This window comes from Canis lupus, chromosome X, assembly GCF_003254725.2.
Source record: "Canis lupus dingo isolate Sandy chromosome X, ASM325472v2, whole genome shotgun sequence".
NCBI lineage: Eukaryota > Metazoa > Chordata > Mammalia > Carnivora > Canidae > Canis > Canis lupus.
Genome location: NC_064281.1, coordinates 96,946,015 through 96,970,926, shown reverse-complemented (window position 1 = coordinate 96,970,926; position 24,912 = coordinate 96,946,015). Strand labels below are relative to the sequence as shown.

At 37.1% G+C, this 24,912-nt stretch overlaps 1 protein-coding gene across 3 annotated transcripts in view; it reads left to right on the top strand.

Moving 5' to 3' along the window:
- TENM1 (teneurin transmembrane protein 1) overlaps nt 1-24,912 on the top strand; it is a 794,660-nt gene that overhangs the window by 22,744 nt on the left and 747,004 nt on the right. Inside the window, exon 3 of one of the 3 annotated variants that reach the window (XM_049107240.1) lies at nt 3,650-3,766. The exons of the other annotated variants lie outside the window; for them this stretch is intronic. The gene's annotated coding sequence lies outside the window, so the exon portion shown is untranslated. The remainder of the gene's footprint in view (nt 1-3,649; nt 3,767-24,912) is intronic. 3 annotated transcript variants of the gene reach the window in all.

Here is a 24,912-nt window from a genome sequence, read left to right as displayed (position 1 = left end):
GGTGCCCCAAGAATTTGCATTTCTAACAACTTTCCAGGGGATACTGATGCCATTGATCCAGGGACTATACTTTGAGAACCATGAGATTTGACATATGCTAATAGGTGTGAGTCACTCATATGTAAGAAGTGAGAGAAAGATTCCTGGCTTGGGAGACTGGGTAGATGGTAATACCACTCAGTATTACTGAGATCAAGTTGAAACTGAGTTGAAAAAATTTCTCATGACCCTAGCTAAAAATCAGCTAAAAATCTTTAAACACAGTTTGTAATCAGATCCTGGGCCCTTTTCTGGATCTTTTGACCCTGTTCTTTTGTAGTGGTTTCTTCCACTCCCTCCTCAACCCTACCCCTACCCCACTCCCATTCATCTGCTTTGGTAGCATTCACTTTCAGGGAGTGAAAGTAAAGGTTTTGGCCTTGGTGGTGGGCAAATGGGGGCCATAGGTAAGGATAATGAGTTCCATTTTATACCTGTTGAGTTTGGGGAGCATATGGAACATCTAAATGAGAAAATCTCAAAAAAATAACTTAGGCTTTAGTTTTTGTTTATTCTTCATTTAAGAAAAGTTTATCTCCTTATTTCAGTTTGGTCATCATTTTCTGTTTATGAAAAATCAGAATAGTCAAGATATAGGTCCAGATGTCATTAGATTGAGTTTTTAGTGTATTTGCAGTCAATCCTTTAAGGATTTCTGAGTGTTAAATTTTCTCATGGCTGACAATCATCCTTTTTATAGTATAGATCAGTGAATCCAAAACATGTTCATTTTAAAATTCCCCTTGAACATTCCAGTGACCTAGCTTTCTCTACCACTTCACCAAAAAGAAGAATCAAAGTATGACAGAATATCCATGCTGTTAAGTAGGGGAGAGTAAGAGTATCATGTAGGTTTGCCCGTTTTTCTTTTTTTCTTTTCTTTTTTTGTGTGTGGCCTATTTCAGTAATGGTCAGATTTTCCACCAAAGCTATAAGCCATGTCTCTAAGTTTGAGAGTAGGCAAAGAAAAGATCTTCCAACAGGATAAAGTACCTACATGCAGTGGTAAGATGAAGAATAAAACAGGGCCTCTTGGGACGCCCAGGTGGCTCAGTGGTTGGGCGTCTGCCTTCGGCCCAGGGCATGGTCCTGATGTTCCAGGATTGAGTCCCATGTCAGGCTGCTGCGGCGGGCCTGCTTCTCCCTCTGCCTGTGTCTCTGCCTCTCTCTCTCTCTCTGTGTCTCTCATGAATAAATAAATAAAATCTTAAAAAAAGAAACCAGGGCCTCTTAGCCTTTAGAGGAGCAGTAGAAGTGGATACTAAGCAAGAAGAATTAAATTGATAGACTTGATTTTGTTGTGAGAGGTCAGTTGTACAGATTAAGCTGAACTTTTCTGACATATGATATATCCTTACAGATTAGGTGATAGATTGATAGATCAATAGATCAGCAGATCAATAATCAATAGATTAATAGATTGATGGGAAGATATGGATTCTCAATTAACTTGTCAGCTTATACTTCCATGAAACAGTAGTATCATCCTTAATACATGGGCAGAAATATGGTAAGATGATCAATTATAACCATTCACTGCCATAAACTTCCTTGAAAAGATGCATTTAACTGTGCCATCATTCTCTTTTGGATTCTACTGATCTTAGTGAGTGATTACATACTTGTGTTTTGTGGATAGGACAACCATTCATACATTTCCATCTGCAAGACACATAATGAATCTTAACTTGTAGATTGCATTCATTTTCTTGTAGCATTTAGCTCTGATCTTTTAAGGAAAATGGAAGCATTGCTCAGTTGATACTTATTCCTCTACCTTAGGGGAAAAAGAACACAGAAAACAACCATAAAACTGAGAACAAAGCCTCAGGCTTTTGCTAAATGTTTATAGATAAGCCATAATCTGAAATGCATACATATTTGCCAACAAGTTGTCCCACGTTAGATGTTTAGGAAATGGGTTCAGAGTTAATAGAAATGGCTCTTGTGGCTTTTGGAAGATCTCTCTGAGCAGATCTTCTTTAGGGGTGTTATTTCAACAGGGAATATAGCAAAGCATCTTTTGGGTGAGGCAAAGTCCAGTCTTCCATTTCACCTTAATAAATTTGAAATCACTATTTCTTCAGTCTAACTCACTTCCAAAGTATATTGAGAATGACTATATATTCTTTTTTAAAAAGATAGAAATGAAAAAAAAATAAACAATGACAAAAATTATGAAATAAGTACAAAGCAGTAATGTAATCCTGTGCCATGTAGTACACTATCTGAAGTAGCCAGGATCTTTTCTATAGGATAGATGTTGAATTGGTGACCTTCAAATATTGTCCTATTTTTGCTAGATGTCTGACAAATGTCAGATGAAACTATTCAACTTACATGATTTTAAATGGCTGTTTTCCAAGAACACATCAGTTACCTATTTTATCCCAGATTTATGTGTATAAGAGCCTGCGAACTTCAATTTTGAGAGATACACTTTAACTGACATAGCTGACTATCACATGTGTGATCGATGACTGATTTTGTTCTCCTCTTATGTGCAACATTTCTCACCTGGTTAAATGGGTGGGCATAATTCATAGTGTCTGATGTAAACCTTTAATGAGAAATTAATATAAACAGTACAAGTTTTCAGTGGCCATTGTAATTTTATTTAATTTTACACCCTGCTTTTTCAAAAGCACCTTGATTGATGCGTGAATATTTTGTATACTGTGTATGAACATGTAATAAAAGACGCGCTTATGGGCATGCCCTGATCCAAGCTTACATCTACATACTGTATGATGTGAGCACCATCTATGAATACTACTTTGCACCAAGCTTATAGTTTTTTTTTAAGTTTATAATCGCAAGAGAGCGCGCAAAGTTACTATTCACTTTACTGTTCACAATAGTTTGAGGAGGCAGAGGAAGGAGCTCAAAGAAGACTGGTAATTCTAAGAAAGGCTGATTTCCAGTTAAGTACATTTTCGTAAGTCATTTTGTCATTTGGTAAACACACGATGATTATTCCTTCAGACAGATGAAATATTCATTAGGAAGAGAAGTGAGGAAATCATGGTACTATTAAAGAGTAGCAAGGGAGTGGGAGACCTGTCAAGAACATTCTGACCCCAGAAAAAAGAAATCAGAATTGCCACAGAGAGGGACCACAAGAATGCAAACTTTAAAAAGGTTATTTCCATAAAGTCTGAGGAAATCTTGGCCTCCATTAAGATTTTTGTCCCTGAGAGCCTAAACTGTAAGTATGGTATCTGCTTTGTCTGCAGAATAAAAAAGAAGATCTTCGCTTAATCATTATCCTGGGAGCTGAACATCCTGCTACATTTGAATAAAAATGCCTACTTCATTACTGATGGGAACACAGAGTTCAGTGTACCAAATGATTTACAGTAGAGCTTACTGACAGGGCTACCTTATAAATGAAGAGGCTGTTTAAAGAATGCTAGTTGTTAATGTGTTTACTATCAAAGGACGTCATGTTGACAGTAATGCCCACAAATTCTAAGGAATTAACTAAATGAATGCTGTCTATTAAAAAAAAAACAGTTATGCAATACCTGTAGGTAAAATGGAAAAAGATGACGTAGAAAATAAGACTCTGATGTATCGGCAGTACCATCGTTGTTTTTTTTTTCTCTAGTGAAATCTCTTAAAAGTGATGAGAAACAGAGCTACGAAATAACTGAGCTGCAGAGGACCTTGAGAAATCATTTGCTTTAGGCTTTTGCTTTCAAGAATGTGAATGTCTACACAAAGGGTAAGGGAATCATGTCATCAGCGCTGAGCGTAGAATTCTTTATTTAGCAAATATATATAGCATTTATGTGTCAGGCACTGTTCTCAGTGCTTTATAAATATTAACTGGGCAAATCTGTCACAGCACTGATGTTTCCCCCCTTCTTTCTTTTTCTTTCTCCTTATTTCCTCTTTATATATCTTTTCCTGTTTTCCTTTTCCACTACCAGTTTCGTAGGTTTGCCATTGGCCCTCCTTAGCATTATTCCAGGCTTGTTGGAGCTCTCCAGTATAATGAGGCTACTGAACTCTAGTGTAAGCCCTTTTTTTCCTCATTGCTTTTAAGAATGTCATAGGATTTACGTCAGATTTCTTGTTGAAATCAAAATAGATTATTTTACCATTTTGCCTTCATCTCTGACTTGTCATATTGTCATGAAAGGAAATAAAATTGACCTAGAAAAATTTGATATCTGCGTAGCCTTGATAGTTATTTCTAGTGTTTTAAGATCAATTCTTTAATGATAATACTTTTGGAAAAGACTGGAATTGGAATGGGGATTGCATAGACCATTGCTCAAATAATAATTTCCTATTTAAATTTTCCAGTTTGCCAAACCACATGAGAATCTTCTCTCGCTCTCTCCCCCCGCTCATTCTTGACATTTGGTGAAAGAAGGTGAATATGCTTTCTTCATTTTCTATTTTTTTCCTCTCGTTCTTGGGTTTGTGTTTTTCATTTTATAAATGTTGAAGGTCTTTATAAATGACTTCTTACCTTGTTCTTTCACTTTTCTGTCTAGGGCATAGAGAATCCCATGTGACTGACATACTTATCTTTTAAATAATAGTAGACAATTGGTTTTTAGCTTACTTAAAAAAACTTATATAGACTTTTCTATGTGTTGCTAATTGACATGTGCATGTATGTTTGAGAGAGATCTAGCAAGTTATGAACAATTGCTGTATGCCAAGAACTGTTCCGTTCATTTTAAACCTGGTATCTCACTTAATCCCCACAATAACTTTATGAAGCCTCTACTATTATCATCTTCAGTTTTAAAGTTTAAAAGGACAAGAGAGGTTAAGTAATTTGTCTAAGGTCAGTAAGTTAGTGGCATGGCCAATATTGAAATAAGGTTTGGACTACTATTTTTTTTATATCTCTATTTGTTACTAAATCCATTAAGAGAAGAATCCTGTTTTATTTTTAATCTGACTTGTTTTTATAGTTTTGGTGCCCCAATTTAGGAATTCCTAAGTTAAGCAATGTGAATCCTAGACTGGACTTTCGGATTTGGCAGCAGAATTTCAGACACCTGCACAGAGAGTATTCTTATTGTGGAATACTTCAACTAAAGGATCCTCATGTGACTCCCCTAAAGAATGATTCTAGTAAATATATTCTAAAATATAATCTTGATATGTTTGCAGTAGCCAGGGCGCCTGGGTGGCTCAGTTGGTTAGGCACCCAACTCTTGATTTCAGCTCAGGGCATGATCTCAGGATGGTGAGATCAAGCCCCATATCAGGCTCCATGCTTTTCCCTCTCCCTTTGTTCCCTTTCTCCCTCCCTCCCTCCCTTTCTCTCCCTCTCCCTCTGCCTCTGCCTCCCCCCTCCAAAATTTTTGCAGTATCCAAAACAGATAGATAGATAACGTAGATCAGAGAAACCTTATTTTCTGGTATCCCCTCATCCTGTGCCTGCCCATATCGCCATTCTGAGAACTTGTCTTCTCTTTGTCTGATATCAGTGTTGTTCATTTCCTATGAATCTTCCTTGAGAAAAGAAACTGGAGATTTCTTCCTAGATTATTTTCTGTTTTCTATATTCAAACTGTTTATATACTCAAGATCCACTACTTGTTTTTCACCCTCTACCTTTTCTTTCTTGGGGATTTCATCTATGTTTATGACTTTAACTGGTATTTCTTATATAAATGAATTTTAAAACCTATTTCTTTCACCATAGTCCCATATCTCCAACTTCTTGCCATGTGTATACCCTTGGATATTCTGCTGATACCTGAAATTTGTCACATTTCTAAAGGTGAGCACATCTTCTTTCCATGGTTGGATCCCCTGTCTGCCTTCTCAATTTCTGCCAGGGATACCATCATTATTCCAGCTACCCAGGCTTGAAACCTTGAGTTTTCTTTGCCCTCTTTTTGTACTATGCATTCCATGTATAATCTGTCATCGTGTCCCATCAGTGCTTCATAATGTCTTTTACTTCCCTCCTTTCTCTTCTCTATCACTGCTATGAGCTTTACCTCTAATTTAGACAGTTTAATATCTTCCTCATTAATTCCCTCCTAAAGCTTCGTGTATTTCCTTGCCCACAGCAGGAACCTGGTATATTTTTCTTTGTGATTGATTGAGGAGCAGGTTACCTTCTACCTCCAGCAGCAATGGAGCAAATCACTTTAGGAACTGGATTATCGGAGTCCATCTTTTTCTGCATGTGTGTAGTATCCCTTTTGTAACCAGGTGTATATATTTTTATTAGGGTCAGTGTTATATGCCTGTCTTTCAGGGGCTACTAGGAGGAAAAGGACTTAAATTCATCCTGAATTAATGACTTCCAGGGCTTTAGGAGGACAGTCAGTGCATTTTATCCAGTGAGAGGGAGATAGTAAGCTCCATGATGATGGAGGCTAGATAGAATTTATTTACTGCCAGATCCTAGCACCTAGCTCTGTACCTAGCATGTAGTAGATATTTCCAGATATGCATTGGATGAATTCATGTGTAAATGCAATGATGGTGATAACTATGTTGTCCTAAAACAGGAGAACAAAAGTCTCCTGATGACTTGTCTCATTCTCTCTAAAATATTAGACTGAGAGGATTGTGCCCAACATACTCAGATTTTCCACATAGCCTTATATTTAAGGCAATAATTGGATCGTTAAGTAAAATTTATGTCCATGCTAAATTATGCTTCTTGTGGGATATCATGGCATGATTCTACATGGGCACCACAAATTATATTGATGGGGTGAAATGTGCTTTCATGTCTGTTTGTAAAATGTGGAAGATTATTGAATTACGTTAAGTGTCATGTTTGAGATGAGTTTAGGCTGGTTTCTTTGCGTTTGACACATTTCAGTCTGTCATCCTGTCCTTAGAGATGTTGAAAATTAAATGGGGATACTTAAATAATTTAATTTATAAGCTTGCTTACAGCCATGTGGTTTATCAAGCCAGATGTCGGTAGCTTCACTTTCTTGCAGCTCAGATGCTGCCAGACATAAATTAAAATTGTTTCTGCATGTTGGGGATTAGCATGTAAAAAAGGAAGAAACTTTCTTTCAGATGGCCAATCTCAATGTAGTCTCTGCTGGGCATTGCCATTTTTTTTTAGTCATTGGCAAATTTTGAAAAAAAAAGTATAAGTCATTCATAAAACAAGCTCAATTATATTTCTGGGGAAATCCAGTTCCCTGTGCACATGATGATGTAACTCACTTTATCACACAAAGTCTGTAATAGAAATGTTATTCTAGTTTCATGCCTCCCCCTACCCAGAAGTCGTCTTCTGTTGTTGTTTAAATGCAATAGATTTACTCAAGTTTTTATGGCTATCCTGTCTACATTTCCAGTTTCTCTTTTAAAAATTGGTCTAGACAATGTTTTAGCAGGGTATTTTTCTCAGCAAGAAAGTAAGCATCTAATGGCTGAGTAATATTCCATTGTATACATATACCACATCTTCTTTATCCGTTCATCTTTCGATGGACACTGAGGCTCCTTCCACCATTTAGCTATTGTGGATATTGCTGCTATAAACATTGGGGTGCAGGTGTCTTGCTGTTTCACTGCATCTGTATCTTTGGGGTAAATCGCCAGCAGTGCAATTGCTGGGTCGTAGGACGGCCATTAGAAGTGACAAATACCCACCATTTGTTTCAACGTGGATAGAACTAGAGGGTATTATGCTGAGTGAAGTTAAGTCAATCAGAGAAGGACAAACATTATATGGTCTCATCATTTGGGGAATATTAAAAATAGTGAAAGAGAATAAAGGGGAAAAGGAGAGAAAATGAGTGGGAAATATCAGTGAGGGTGACAGAACATGAGAGACTCCTAACTCTGGGAAACGAACAAGGGGTAAAGGAAGGGGAGGTGGGCAGGGGGCTGGCTGGGGTGACTGAGTGATGGGCACTGAGGGGGGCACTTGACAGAATGAGCACTGGGTGTTATGCTATATGTTGGCAAATCAAACTCCAATAAAAAAATATACAAAAAAAAGAAGTAAGCATCTGAGTTCAACTTCCCCCACAAAAAAAGGAAACAAACTGTCTCTGTGTAATTTAAACGAGGTTGTAGGAGATGACTCCAGCCCATCGGAGCAAGGAAGAATCTCTCCCAGCTCTGTGGAACCTTGAGTAAGTCAGTTACTCTATCTATAGGCTCACTTCTTCTTATATAAAATGAGGAGTTAAGGCTGAATCATCTCTCAGTTTCCTTGCCTGCTCTAGAATTCTTTGAGATGTTTTAAAGTCTTAGCCTTTATTTCAACTCCTTTTGCATTAATAAATTCTTTCCATTCTTTAAGACCCATGAAATATTCCAAGTTGCATGACTCTAAGATGACTGGCCCAATTTTTTGAATTCCTACAGCATTTATTTAGTCAGAATGCAGAGCTTTGCATGTTTGTATAGTCCTACTCTTTTTTGTGCATTAAAATGATCTCCACGACTATCAAGGGTCTTGAATTTAGGAACAGTGTCTTATGCCTCTCCTCTTTCCTTCATTAAATCTATTACATTATGAATTACATAAAATTATTAATTGATTTGGATGAGATGCAAATCGCTTACCACCCGGATTGAAAGAATTTGGCCTGTGAACAAAGAGAGCCTCTTTTCTTGAAAGTGTGATTCATTTGGTAGCTAAAAAAGAGTATAGAGGCCTCCTGTGAAATTATTGCCCTAAAGCCCTTATACTGAAGTAATATCCCAGTCAAAAAGAAATTTTTTTCTGGGTCTTTAGATCTGGGGATTCCATTTGAGAGAAACAAGTCCCTATTTGGCAGAAAAGAGCTATTTTGGTCATCTTTCTTTTCTGGACCTCTAATATCAATTTTCTAATCCAATCCAGCCAACATAAATTGAGCGCACACTATGTGTCATGTACTGTGATATACACTGTGATGGGTTGGAGGAAGATTGGTGTGTGTGAAGATTAATAGGACAGGATTTTTGCCCTTGAGGGGTTCAGAGTATAGAAGTTGGGGTATAATTGACACAAAAAGAAACAAATGAAACTCCCTACAATATAATATAATAAGAACAGTAATAGAGGTATATATGAAGTGATATGGAACCAGAGACAAGGAAGCTCCTGACTGTATCTCATGTTTTATGTCTAGGAATATACTACAGAAAGATGACATTTATTTGGGCTTTAGAAAATGACTAGGAACTTGGCTGTTAGGAAAGGTAGGGAAGTGAATCTAAGGTGGATATATTAAAATAAGTAAAAGCATAAAGGCATACAATCTATGGTATATCTGAGGGACCATCTGGTATGGCTAAATTACAGGATGTTTAGGGAAAACATTTCAGAAGAAAGGACTGGAGTAGCAGGCCAGCTTTCTAGTTTATTATTGATCATCCAAGTTCATTTAATTCCCTAGAGGATATATATATATTTTCTAAAAGTAATGAAGGCCATGAGGTGGGAGAGACAGTATACAAGAGGAACTTATAGAAGTATATTCCATTCTGCCAGCAATTTTTCAGAATCAACTTCTTCAACTGTCCTATATATTCAAGACAGTAGGGTTTTTTGTTTTGTTTTGTTTTGCTGTTTGTTTCTCTTGTATGTGTATTAGGAATGATGAGATTGTCTTCATTTGTTTTAAGACTAATTAAAATAGAAAAAACCCTGAGTATGCATCTGAAACTGAAATCTTACAACTAACACATAGCAGTAGGCAGCAACACAGACAGCTGACATACATTGCACTCAGGCTTGGGCACAGGAAACTTCTTCAGCAAGTTTGAAATGTGGACCTTGCTTTCTTGTGTACTTTTTCAAGTCTTGATGGTGGCTGTCTCCTGTTCCCTCAGGCAACCAGGAAATTTACGTTTTTACCTTCTTCCTTTATGTCTACTCTCCAGAAAACATAAAGCCTATTCAGAAAAGGATCTGACCAATTTAGTCGGTTGGTTCTTGAGCCACTTAAGGCCCTGTGGGATGGTCTGTCAGTGCTGTTTGCATTTTCACAAGGGGAGGCAGGCCTTGCTGAACTTAAGAGGCTTTAGAATTTCCTGCTAGCTACCACCTTAGCTTTGAGAACAAGTTACTGATAACACTTCATGGCCCTTTATCTTGTTCAATAACACTAAGCTACTTGAAGTCTGATATTTCTCACAACTGAAATGAGAATATAGAGCTAGATTTTTATAATAAAAATGGAATGAAGGCTTGGATTCTCCAGACTATTTCTCACATTTACTGTTTCCTTTTAAAATAATGAATAAACAATATTTTAGCTAGAGAGAAAAAGAGAGTGAGAATAAAAGAAAATAAAAGGACTATAAGAAGAAATGACTTTTCTGGCTTCTCTTCCATATTGCTGAGTTTATGGAACTGATTTTTGATTGGCAAGGAGAGTGTTAAGATTTTGAATAGAAGCTTAGCTATTAAAAGAACTGTATTTTACATAAGCAAATTAGCATGGGCTCAGGGTGTTTAGTTTTGAGATAAAACTAAATCTATTAAAAACTATCTAAGGGTCAGATTATTTCTCAGTTCCTTTAAAAGCAAAGCCATTGCCTGACTGAGAAGCAAATTAAGAAAGAGGAAAATAATTCTGATTTATACCAGCCATGTGTGGCCACCATAACCAGTTTGTTAGTCAGTTCATTGTAATTGGATTTCTGAATTATTTTTTTCATCCTACATTATTGCCATCTTTAAAAGGAATGTGGTCATTTTTCAGCTTCTTGCATTGATAAGTAGGTACACAACTCCCACTGTTATTCATGTGTGTCTAATTTTTGCCACTCTGCTGAAAAATACATGACAAAACAGAAGTCAGTATATTCCATTTTACGTCCTCAGTAGAAAGCAGTTTCAGCAGGAGGTACAGTATTATACCTAGTGCTCACAAATAGAAACTATTTGTTTTAGCCAGCACCTATATCTGTGGTGTACTTGGCTGGGTACTAGGCACTAGAGAGAAGCAAAGCAAAACATGTGTCTTCTTCCCTCAAAATGCTTATCCTCTAGGATGAGAAATATGATCTGTACAAATGCACGATATATTGATTTCCTATGTCTCTGCAATGAATGATCACAAAATGAGTGGATTAAAACAATACAAATTATCTCCATATCTGTAAGTCAAAAGTCTGGGCATAGACTTAGAAGATTTCTCTGCTTAGAATCTCACAAGGCTACAGTTAAGGTGTCAGGGTGTTGGCTGGGTTTGTTCTCATCTGGAAACTAGACTGGGGAAAGATCTATTTTCAGCTCCCTTAGGTTGTTGGCAGAATAAATTTCATTGCAGCTGTAGAGTTTATGGCAGTTTGGTTCTTCGAAGCCAGCCATGGAGAGTCCCTGCTGCTTCAAACCTCTAACTTCAGAGGTGGCCTTAAGCTTCTTTACAAAAGGGCCCTCCTGACTATATCAGACCCACCCAAGATAATCTCTCTTTTTATTAAGCTAAGGCCAATGAATTTAGAGGCCCTAATTATACCAAAAAATCCCTTTGCCTTTTTTATACCCTATTGATTAGAAGCAAGTGGTAGATTAGGAGAGGGAATTACATAAGGGTGTGACTTACTGGGTGTTACCCTATGGTGTGTTGGCCACATACAGCAAACACTAAATATAAGCATTAACGGTAAAAATACCTTGGTACAGACAACAGTCTAAGTTGAAAGTATGCACAGGGACTGAGGGGACAGAAGAAAAAAGTGATTCCTGCTTAGCAGTAGCTCATTATTCAGCAAAAGTTTACTATGCACTTACCATGTACCAGGCCTTGTGTTAAGCTCTGAGACTGAAGTAAATACAATTGCCTGAGGTTATTCTTGAAGACACACAATGTTTAATTCCAGAAGATTCCAGAATTCTGTTAGATATACTTATCTGAATGAAAGATACTAAAGAAATAGATGATAATAAATATATTTACTTATAGGCATGGGTTCCTTATATCTTGCTGTGGACATGTAATACAGACACACAGACACACACATTGGGGTGGAAAACTGTAATGATCAAGTCCAGGGTTGGAGATCTCACAATTGAGTCAATTCAGGTAATATACACCTGATGAGCAGGGAAGCTTCTCATATCAGTCATTGCATTCAACATATTACTTAGAGTTTATTTGAATCTTTTTCTATTTATTACTTTATTGGATCTGAACACCAGCCCTGTCACATACACACAGCAAAGTGCCACTCCCACTTGACGGAGGAATTCCTTATCCAGAATTAGATAAGCAGGATAGTGGAAAACAAAGGCTAAAACCTAAGTCCTGTCACTCCGAATCCAGGGTTTTCTATATGATATTTATGATTTAAGAGTAATGAAGTAGGATGGAGAAAAAAAAAAAGTATAGAAAACCAAAGTGTCCAGCTTCTCCAATAAGATTGTAAGATTTCCCTTCTTATTCTGTGTTCAGTGAACACTTTTTTTTTTTTTGCCTTGTTCATTTTTAAGCCCCAAATCATAAGCCTGGAGTTCTTTATGGAGTCAGAGTATTTATACTCAAGAATTTATGAAAATCAAAGTCATTGTCCCTGAAAAGTGCCCTTGGACTCACCTAGAGGGACCACTTCCTAGGAATAGGTTGTACTGAGGGTGCAAACAAGCTTACCATTTCACAATGACTGTAATGATGTGAGCATTGGCCCGTTGGGAATGAGAATAAAATCACCATTTCATATAGGCTATTGTACAACTGATAGTTACAATAATAAATTTCAGGACGCTGCTGTCTGCTTGTTCAAATTCACTTTGGGATTTTTGCAGTTCACCCAGTTTTGCCCCAGATTTTGTGTTCTTACTACTATTCAGGCTACTTTAAGCCAAAGGTTTAGTCAGTTTTTCATTTGTATACTTACTGCCTACATTCAGGCTTCACATAGTATCCTAGAGATACTGCTTGGTTACCTAAAGCTGTCACATCCTGTCAATGGGAGAGCATGTTGCACAGTAAATCCTAAGAAGAATGGGCATTTGCTTCATATAGGTGTCTCACAAGTTAATTGCAAAGGGCTTCTCAGGATTCCATTGCAACATTTGTTTGTTTTCTGCAGGTGAAGCTTGAAGATTAAACAACAGTGTCATATCTAACTGAAGCTAACAGCCTCAAACAAAACTGGTTATGGAGATTTGATTATAGCAAAATGGAATTCAGGATTCCATGGTCATTTAAATACTACCTAATATGCACTTTTATCTGTCTTCAATTATTTGTATCTCATTTCACAGACACATTAAAGATAACCTCACATCCAACCATTTTGGGTAGTGTGTTTCTCCAAAAATCTCTTAAGATTTAAATGTAAAGTTTTCTAGTATGTCAGTTTTCTAGTATGTCTAGTATGTCAGTGGTAGCATAAACATAATGGGCCTTTCATTTTTACACTATATTAAACTAATAATTTGGGTCCTTGAATTTTAATTGCTGACTATTACTAACTAGCTGTGTGACATTGAGAAAGTTGCATTACCTCTCTAGGTCTTGGTTTTCTAGTTTATTTCCCAAAGCTATAGTGGTGAAAAATCAAGATAGTGTACACAAAAAATACTTTAAAGAAAACCAAGTGCAGTGGACAGAGTAGTTATTAATAATAATAGCAAATGTTGGTAACTTGGTTGACACTGCTATTTATAGGTTTTTTTTTTTTTTATTTATGATAGTCACAGAGAGAGAGAGAGGCAGAGACACAGGCAGAGGGAGAAGCAGGCTCCATGCACCGGGAGCCTGATGTGGGATTCGATCCCGGGTCTCCAGGATCGCGCCCTGGGCCAAAGGCAGGCGCCAAACCACTGCGCCACCCAGGGATCCCGACACTGCTATTTAAATTCATCATATTGTAAAACTTATGTACATGACATCCAATCTCTCGTGTGAATATGGGCATTCTTAAAGTAACATCATTTCATTTGAACTTAAATGCTATTTTCCAATGAGGTTATGATGTTTTACAGTTATCAGGTGTAACTGGAAAGGTCCAGGTTTTTCAGAGATCCCTAACGATATCTTTTTTACACAAGACATTATATGTTTTTTTTTTAAGACATTATATGTTATTAGATTCTACTCCCTAATAAGTAACGTATAAAGTGAGGAATAGATACTGATTTGTTCGGCCTGCAATGTTATTATGCATGCATTTGCATTTTTGAAACATGCTCTATCTCAATATATATCACATGTGCAAAACTCGAGTGCCATCAGTACCAAATCATTTGAGTTATTCTTTACTAAAATTATTTTTTCCTCTAATGGCAAGAATTATGGCTCCTGAAGCACCCAGAAAAGTAACTCAGGCTTACCATAATGGTTTAAAAATGTAATTACTTTATTAGTTTATGGCAGTTATAAAATATATGGCATACAAGGAGCAGACAAAATGTTTTCCAAAAGAAATGTCTATGTGATTTTCACTACCTGAGTTCTCTCTGTTGAAGCCAGGTTAGGAGTTAGTATAGTGCATTTCCTGAATTGTGGGCCTAGTGGTGCCAGTCTTTCAAAAGTTGAACAGAAAAGCAGTTCAGCTTTTGTCTTCCTGCTATCATTAAAAATATCTCTGTTTCTCTTCTCCCTACCTGTATCCATAGAAGTATCACCACATGAAGGACCGTTACCTGTCATTGTGTGCCTTTATGATGCGGGTGCCCAAATTTTTCTTTTTCCACTCTTTATTTCATGGAGTGGTAGTAAAGTTAAGTTTAGGCTTCCTATGGAGAGGACAGCTTATAAATGAAAGAATGCCTTAGATCTACGTTCACATTTCTCTATGTTAGTGTCTAATGATTTTGTTTTGAGCCATGGATATATTGGCTATTAATAGAGCCAGAGAATATGGCAAAAATCCAACTTCCTCCACATTTCTATTTAATATGCAAAACCAATCCTTCTCCATCCTGTTGTTTCCCGCCCTCTCCTCCTGTGTCTCTTCCATCCTCATAATGGTGTTAAGAATTGGTATAATTTCATTAACTAGAGGTTATGCAAATTAATATAGAAGGTTTCTTTTGATGGCCTAGATAATGTGAATGAGAATCACTTTCTCACTGTAAACTAATCTGTAATGACAGACACTCAATGTCATTTGTGTCACTAACAGCTTTTTATGCTGGCTTTAGCAACCCTTGTCCTACTGAATCAAGTTTGTTTTCTGGTCATAAACATGATATTCAGTCATGAATACCTTTTTGGTAGAAGTTGAATGGAGAAGGTGGTTGGTGTTGGAAGTAAGCCATACTCCCTTTCCACAAACTTCCTATACTTAGGCCCAATGCAGGCTGACTCCACTCTGTTACATCTTCAATGACAGAACAGTGCTTACAACTATGGTATACTTACATAAATTAACATTGATTTAGTGAAGAATTAGAGGCATGCAGGAAAGGAGCTTTTCCCTCTTATTTACTTGGTGAAGTATAATTTGAAAGGTTGTTATCACACCTTAGGTGCATTCTTAGCCCAACGGAAGAAGTCAGTGAGGCAGGTTTACAAGTGTTATGGAGTGTCTACTATGTGCTAGGTATTCTGTTAGGTACTCTGCCAGGTACAAAGCAATAATTTGACATCTCAAGTGTTCACTTTATGTTCTTTAGATTTTAAGTGCAATACAAATTGAAAGAAGAGAAACTCAGTACAGACTGTAGTACTTATGGATGCTTTTGTAGAGGAACCGAGGAAAATCTACAATCTGGAGAGACTGAGGAGTGAAAATATTCCATTTTGGCAGAATGACATATCAAAGGCTCAGCCTTTATTTCATAGGAAAGACAAAATTATCTGAGGATTTTAAGCAGGGGTGTGACATGATAAAATGGTATTATGGGATGGATAGAAAGTGGCTTGAGAGGTAAGGGTTTGTCATTTAGAAAGGTATCACGGTAAGCTGTGTCTATACATTACTTAAATAAATGGCCAGTTTTCAGGCTTTGTGTATACACATGAGTGAAATGAGTCCAAGAACTAGTTGTTTTGAAATTAACTGACTTGGAAATATTGTGAAAACCACCAGTTTGATTGAAGTCAGTTGTTTCTTTCCAAATCAGCTCATTATTATAGAGGCACTATGTGTTAATTACACTCAGAAAAAAGTCACTTAAGCTTGTTGTTTCATAGCTTACAGGCAAACCAGCTTGTAGATTACCTAAAAATTTGGCTTTTCAGCTGGAAGTTTCAGTGTTGTGTCGATATAGGCTTTTAAGAGTTGCGTAGATATTGGCAGGCAGTACTAAGTAAGATATGTTAGAACTACTAGGTGTTAGGAAACAGACTTAAGTTATCACCCATAGCAAAATAAATCCTTGAGCAAAGAAGTGACAAGAACCCATATGGCGTACTTATTAAATTATTTTCAGTGGTTTAGAATTTACTAACTTGTAAATTAAAATTTACAGAATGGAGCATGGAGAAGAAAAAAAGGGACCAAAAGGCACTTTCTTTTATATATAATATTTAATCCACAATGAAGAATATGCTATTGTCAGGAAATAGGCTTTTCTGAAGAGAGGGAAATCATTTGTCAAAACCATATTCCAAAGGGTTGGCACCAGGCTAAACATTAAGCAGAGGTCATGAATATTTTTTTAAATACTTATTTTCTCATATCTGTATGTCATTTCAAACTTAACTTTTTCTGAAGGAACACCAACTGCGCTATCCTTAATGATATCCTGGGGCATCTTTATTTTTGCTTCTCATAGCCAACCTAAAATATAATAGCTATATCAGTATATCTAGAACATTAGCTACTGATGCTTTCTAGATAGCTATTATGATGGCATTGTCAATGCCAAGTAAGTCACCTGTTTGTGACAACCTGTGGCAAGGGTTACTCACTGGCTAATGGCACCCACCCTAGGGAATGTAGGGCAATATAAAGCTTCTTTGAGAAAAGAAGCACTTTTCTGTGGCAGTTCTTGCTCAGCAACCACATACTGCCACTATCAATTTCTTTCCAGCTTCCACTTTATAGCTGTATCAGTAATACAACATCCAGAGAGACTAGAGGCAGGGATACCATTTAAGAGGCCAATGGCATAGCCTAGGAAATTGGTAGTCTCAATTAAAGTAGTGGCAGTGGGGGTATTAAGAGACCGATGTATGGTAGAGACATTATGACAGTTGAATTTTCAAACTTCGGTAACTCTGGGGAGATGGAATGTTAAGAGTGAGAAGGAAGATCAGAATGATTCCAAAGTTACAATTTAGAGCAACTGGAAGTATATGGGTACTGTGAAGTGAAATTGGGCATTCAGGAGGTAGAGTAGGTTCATGATGGGGAAAGGTATTCCATTCTGGATATATTATCTTTGAGGTGCCCAGGGTGATGATAGTCAACTGATTGTTGGGATTGTGAGATTGGGGCTTACATAAGAGAGTGGAGCTGGAGATGCAGATATGGGAATCATCAGTTTATTCAGAATTTAAGTGTTAATTGAAAGTGTGACAATGGATGCAGTTGCCCACAGAGAGAATAGAGAGAGCAAACAAAACAAAACGGACTGAAGGAAAGACTTGTGTGCATAGAGGAAGATTAGCCAATGAAAGACTAAGTGCAGGAGCAGTCAGAGAGATAAAATGAAAACCAGGATAATATAGTGTTTTGGAGTCTAAAAGAAAAAAGGAAAAAAAGTTGGGGCACCTGGGTGGTTCAGTGGTTGAGCGTCTGCCTTTGGCTCAGGGTGTAATCCTGGGGTCCTGGGATTGAGTCCTGTGTCAGCTTCTCTGCAGGGAGCCTACTTCTCCCTCTGCCTGTGTCTCTGCCTCTCTCTCTGTGTCTCTCATGAATAAATAAATAAAGTCTTTAAAAAAATAGAGGAAAAAAGGTAATCAAAAGGTGTGAAGATGGTCAGCACTATGAAATGTTGCAGAAGTGTTGATGAGGCTGAAGGTTGAAAAAAGGCACATGGTGCTCTGGTGACCTTTATTTAAGGTGTAATTCCAGTGGAGTGGAAAGAACAGATATCAGCTTGCAGTGACTTACTATAGATGCTAGGTCACATGTTGTCAGTGATAGCAACTATTGTGATAAAGTACCAAAAAATATGAAAATTTCCTTAAGTTTATGGATTTTAAATATGGCAGTGCAGAAGTGCTTCATTAGGTGGTATCCCCAGTTCATTTGCTTATTCCCCATGAAGCCAGTGTAGCACTGTGAAATTCTGTCAATAGCTGATAGGGTTTTCACAGCCCAAACAGGGAGCAACAGAGCTAACGTCAAAGAAGTTATTCTTTTACTGAGTCCTTTTCTTATTTCCTCGGGATCTCATAGTACCTGGCACATAGTAGGCACTGAACAACTGTTAGTTGAATTGAATTGGATCCTTTGAGAATCTCTGATTGCCTTAGGGAAAAACAACCAAATAAAAGCTTTTCTCCTGGCCAGGGCCCATACATGCTACCATCTTTTTTGGGAAACAAGCAGTTGACATTTTAAGTCTTCAATGTCAGTGTTTAGTACTGGACTTGTGGTGATATACCCCCAGTGTCTTTGTTTTCCAAATAGATTTTAATAGAGACATCGTGTATATTAGCAAATGATCTTAACAGAAAGTCCCTCACCTAGGAATAGATGCGCACACACACACTGCTCTTCAAAGTCTATTGTAAAATGAAGGATTTTTCTGTCTGAAAGTAAGAATAATTTAGTTTTTTTCATTAAACATCTGTCATGATTTTGCAGACAAAATATTGCTGGCATTCTTTCATCTAATTGGGTTATCATCCAGACTTAAGCATCAGCATCAAATCTACCTAATCTGTTAAGATTAGAAATCCTGTTAACATACAAATTCTAAAAATTTATAGTACATAAACTTAATACAACCAGTGTTTTTGCATGCTTGTGTATCATACTAAGATTTTTCACATCAGATTTTATATACAAGGGAGAGCTTTCTGGGAGAGCTTCCTGGGAGACCTGTTGAAAACTAAAAAGTGATGAAGAGGAAAAGAAACTAAGGAAACTATTTTCTAAAAGTCTATTAATAACTTAAATAAGTATGTCTCTCATAATGGGGTATTGGGGTTTACAGTCAGACAAGGTTGATGGCCATGGTAATAAGACTTCATAAAGGACTTTGCTAACTCTTAACTTTAAATGATTATTTAGTCACCTCAAGTCATTTTGGATTAAGATGGAGTACATTTTATTACTTACGATGTTGCTAAATACAACTTGGAAAAAAAACCCCACAACTTAGAGTGACTTTAACAATAGAGATATATTATCTCACATAACAAAAACTCTTAAGGTAGGGTTGCTCACTTCTGTAGCTTACAGGTATCATTTTATTTCTTGCTACTCCATTTACAGTATGTAAGGTAGCTTGTTCTCATAATAGCAATATGGCTGCAATAGCTTTAGGCATCACATCCTCATACAATGCAGAAAGGGGCAGAAAAAAATCTTTTGTTTCTATAACTCTTTAGTGCTGAGAAATCTTTCTTACATTTTTACCCCCAAGAAATCTTTCCCTCACACTGCATTGGCCAAAATTGGGTCACATGACTCTTCCTTAGTCAAAGAGAATGGAATTATGACCTATTTACATTGATCAAGACTGACACTCTGTGACTGAATCTGGCTTTGGGTGTGGGCCTGCAGTTTCAGCTGGGACTAGGGCTAGGGCTGTGGATATAGACTTCTTAAAACAGCTTTATTGAGATACAACTCACATAGAAAAATTCACACATTTAATGTGTACAATTCAGTGGCTTTTGGTCTATTCACAGAATTGGGCAATCATCACCACAGCTCTTTTTGGAACATTTTCATCACCCCTAAAAGAAATCCCATACCAGTTCAGTAATTATACTCTATTCTCTTTGTCCCTAGCCCCCAGCATCACTCATCCACTTATTTCTGTATGGATTTGCCTATTCTGGATATTTCACATAAATGGAATCCTATGTTATGTGGCCTATGATGACTGGCTTCTTTCACTTAGCAAAATATTTTCAAAGTTCATCCTTGTTGTAGCATGGATCAGCTCTTCCTTCCTTTTTACGGCTTTATAATATTCTCTTTTATGGATACAACACATTTTGTTTATATATGGGTTGATGGACATTTGGGTTGTGTCTACCTTTTGGCTACAATGGAAATGATGCTATGAACATTTGTATATAAATATTTGTGTGAACATATGCTTTTACTTCTTTTTTTTTTTAAAAAGATTTTATTTATTTATTCATGAGAGACACAGAGAGAGAGGCAGAGACATAGGCAGAGGGAGAAGCAGTCTCCCTGCAGGGACCTGATGTGGGACTCGATCCCAGGACCCCAGGAATACTACCCGAGCCAAAGGCAGATGCTCAACCACTGAGACACCCAGGCATCCCTACTTCTTTTACATATATACCTAGTAGTAGAATTATAAGGTCATATAGTAACTCTATGCTTAACCTTTTGAGGAAATGCCAGATTCTTTCCTACAGTGATTGAAGATTTGTCCCAATTTCTCCACATTCTCTACAATACTTGTAATTATATGTCTTTTCTATTATATAGTTATCCTAGTGGGTATGAAGTAGCATTTCATTGTAATTTTGTAGTCTTTCTTGAAGCATATGGACAAGTGGAAGAGAAAGGATACCTGAACAAATCTGGGATCATGTTAATAAAAAAGGAGAGAGAATTGGTTGTTATAGGCCAATAACAGTTTCTGATCACAGGTAACTAAAAAAAGGTTCTTATTTAAACTAATTTGATAGCCTTACTCATTTTACTTCAACTTTACATTTGCTATATGTTTTTGACTCAGAATTTCTCGGTTACTGACTGGAGAAAGATTCTGTTATATAATAAGAAAATATGTCTGGGTATAATCATCAATTTTCTAATTAAAATATGGCCTGAGAAATTTAAGTTTTCAAATTCATTTGGGCTGGTATATTGATAACCCCAGCAGATGATATGGATGACACAATAGATGATCAGTGTTATAAGATCAATTCTCAGAAGACCATACTATTTGTAAGGCCCATTTATCCCAGGACTGGGAGTTGGGTTTGGTAAAAAATGGCAGAGTACATTTTTTTTCAAAAACATGATTACGTACATATGAAGTTTTATGTGGGAGATGGGTGTGTGTGAGTACTGTAAATCCACAGGCCAAAGTTCAGTTCAGTCTGATAGTTTCAAGGGGGGCTAGCAAGAGAAGTTAAAGGCCTCAAAACCAAAAGAGAGTCTGCAGCTTCTTTCTTAATGATTAGCAATCATGTGACCACAGTGCCTTCTGTGCACCTCCCAGGTCATTGTATCCAGTATCTTTTTTGAGTGAACTCCATTTCCTACTTGTTAGTTGTGCTCATATTGGATTTCAAAAATCTCATCTCACGTGTTCATGGACTGTTTCTGCCTTTGCTCTCCCACACAACTTGGGTCTCTGGAAGCTGACTCTAACTCTCCTTTTTTTAATGACTGCATACTGCCATTTACTTATCCAACAACCATTTCCTCTTCCTTTGTTGTTAACATAGTATCAATTTTTTTCGGGTATCCTAGAATCCTAGTGTCACAATCACATTTGTTATTTTATAAATTAAAGAGAACTTAGAAGTCATTGAGTCCCCATTTTCTCACTGGGAACTGCATTCAAGCCCATACCCTCCAGTTGGGCCTGGTACCTCAACCACTAGCCTCCATTAGTACTCTTAGCCACAGACATATAGTGATTCCTTGATATTGGTCTGAGTGTTGATGTGGGTGATTTCGCCTACAAATACTATATGGGCCCTTGTTCTCTCTTGGGAATCTACTAAATCAGAATCTCTAGGAGTGGAATCCCAAATTGGTACTTTACAGGCTCTCAAAAATGATTAAAATATGCATCTACTTCTGAGAGTTGCTGACTAGTGTAACTTCCCAAAAATTGCTTTGAGAAGTATGGATGTCAATGCCATAAAGGGCTGCTCTTGGGTACTACCCTCAGCTTTTGTGGTTGATGTCATGTAGACAACCATGACCCTTTATCCCTGGTCTGAAATGCTCCTTGGTACCTCTATAAAGACCATCTTGAGTGGGAATGAACATAATTGACTCAATTTGGTATTTTCCATGATTTTTGAAAATATATTTATTATTCTATGTCAAGATGTAGGTAAGAGCACAGCCAAAAAATATTTCTTCCTCTTCATAAATTTGATGTCTTTATTTTTGGTTTAGGGATGTATGTCTTAGGAAGTTTGATTTCTTTACATTGGTGTCATGTATGCTATATATATTTGGCTTAAAAGATGGGAATTCTGAAGCACACTGACTATTTTGCTCTTTTACCCTTTATCATCTAGTGAGTTTGCTCAAATGATGATATTTTCTTTCCTGAAATAGTGGGATTATCGCTCAGATATGTGTTCAAGTTAAGTGTTCCAGGGAACATATTTAGGTATTTCCAGGTTTTCTTCCATGAATTGTACCCGAGTGAACTCTGAATAACATGACTGTATTTTATACCTCGATTTTGAACTCCTTTCACTTTAGATGTGCATTCCAAACACGGCCATTGGTGTTGAATTCATAATGCAAAGTTGTTTGGAAATCGTGGCATGTTAGTTTGTTCACACCAAATAGACTTGTTGAGAGGTGAGCTGTTCTTGGAAATTGCTCCCAGAGAAACCAATCATCATCAAGTTTTATTACATGTGCATGGTGTAAAGTGCTTCAAAATCTATAATAGCAACAAAAAACATGGTATCAGTCGATGGATACAAAAGTATATGTAATATGTGTCTATCTGCAAACAGCCTTGTGCTGAGCACTTGTACTGTAACCTGATAGTGACATTTATATTTGCAAGCTGTATTGCATATTGGGGTGATTGCTATAATAAGCTAGTTAAACAGAAGCAGAAATTTGTCCCAAGGATTCCAATATAAGGCAAACAGCCTATGTCTACATGTATGACTATGGAATCATTTTCTAAGTGATTAAGTAAAAAATGAACAGCTAGATCAACAGTTCTCAATTCTAGCTGCATATAGGATCACCTAGAGAGATTTTTAAAAAGATAATGACATCCAATCTCACACAGATTGACTTAATTGGTGTGGAGTGGAGCCCAGGTGTCAGTATTTTTTAAGTACCCCAGGTGATTCTAATGTGCAACCAAAGTTGAGGATTCTTGGACTTGACTATATGCCTTGTGAGGATAGGCCAGTGCCTAACACATAGCAGTTCAATAAATACTTGGTTCATGCAAAGTTACCAGCAATAGAGTTGGTAGAAAGCTAAATATTTAGATTCAGTTTTTGAGGCATTCAAAAAACAACATTTGCTGAATGTTTAGAGTAAACCAAGAGCTGAGGATGTTTACAAAGAATGTGATCTCACAAAAGCCCTCATTAGGAGGTTTTCTTAACTAATGGCCCATTATGCCTGTGTCTGGCTTAAGATACAAGCGTCAAGAACAAAAATGCACAGGTCCTGACCTCAAGGCCCTGACCTTAAGGTAATCTGCAAAAACTCTACTAATTTCCCATGTTCTCCTTTTTGTGTGGTCTCCTTCCTGCTCTTAACCCTTAAGAAATGTGGACAAATACTACCGTCAGGTGGGTCTGCTTTTTCTTTTCACTATAATATGAAGAGGAAGGTGAAAATATGTTGATTAGATAGAGCAAGAGACCTCTGTCGAAGTTTCAAGATCATTCCCAAGCCTGTTAGTACAGGTAAATCTGGGTTAAACTCATGCATCTCAGACACTTTTCCAAAAAGAAATATTTCAAGCTAGTTTCCATCTCTTACTCTGTCATAACTTCGATGACTTCAGAGTCTTATCCCAAACGCCAGGGTTATGACTCCAATTTAAATATGTAAATTTAAGAAATGTAACGCCAGTGCCCTTTCTTTTTAGTGTAGATTGGCTTCAAACACTGGTATAGCTGGGATTCGATAATTACTTTGGCCTATAGTAAATCTAGTTGGGTAGTGAATCAGGTAACATTTAACTAATTGATTGTATTTTCTTTTTATTAATTCCATGTTTGCAATTGAGTTATGTATGAAGCAGTAAAAACATCCCGCTGTTCCTTGAAAATGGTGTTATATTTTATCACACAGTGTCTTAAGCATACTAATGTTTAAGGAGATGACGCAAGGTTTAAAATGCAGCTTTAGTTTATGAACAACATACCTCTCCACAATAGTCGACACAACATACATGTAGTGAAAATGACACCCGATCTATTAAGTGTGGGGACTGATGTCTTGTGTAAAAGATGCCTGCGTCACTGCTGGGGGACGTGCTTGTGCATTATTCATCTCTGCTCAGGCACTACATTCAAATCCCTTCCAAGTGTTCCCTTTTCAAGTACTTTCATGCTGAATTGCTGTCTGTGAATTTGTGCTGTACATTTAACACCCAATTTGACTTTTCACAGAGTCACGGTAGCAAAGTAAGGTGGAAACTAAGGGTCAAAGAATAGCTTAATCTGAAAATCCCAGTTTTATGTAGATACAGTTGGTATAAGAGGACTCTGGTGAGGAAGTGCTCTTGGAAAATGAAAGCTCTACAGATGTTAGGTGGGATTATTGTACTCAAGTATGCTTGGCATGAAAACCCCCTCTGTTTTGCTGATTAGTATACTTTCACTAATTACCCATCAAGAAAAAGGGGTGGGGAAGAAATAACTTTCAATTCTGTTTTAGTAGTCTCACCTGAGGAATTTAACCAGTTAGGTTTTTTTTTTTCAAGACTCAGGAGATTAATTCAGTTTATATCTAGAAGAGGAAAAGACCTTTTTCTTCAAAGGTTGACTGGTGTAGAAAGGCCTATAATTAATGCAGTAAGTGATATTCTGGAAATTGCGTTTGAGTAGAATCACCCTCCCTCCCCCCCAGTCATTCACCCCAAGGGCATTCTAACAGTTGAAACTCAGAGTGAATTCTACTTGTTTTACCTTGTGTGTCTTAAAACAGAACACTTGGTGGCAGTCCTCCTTAAGC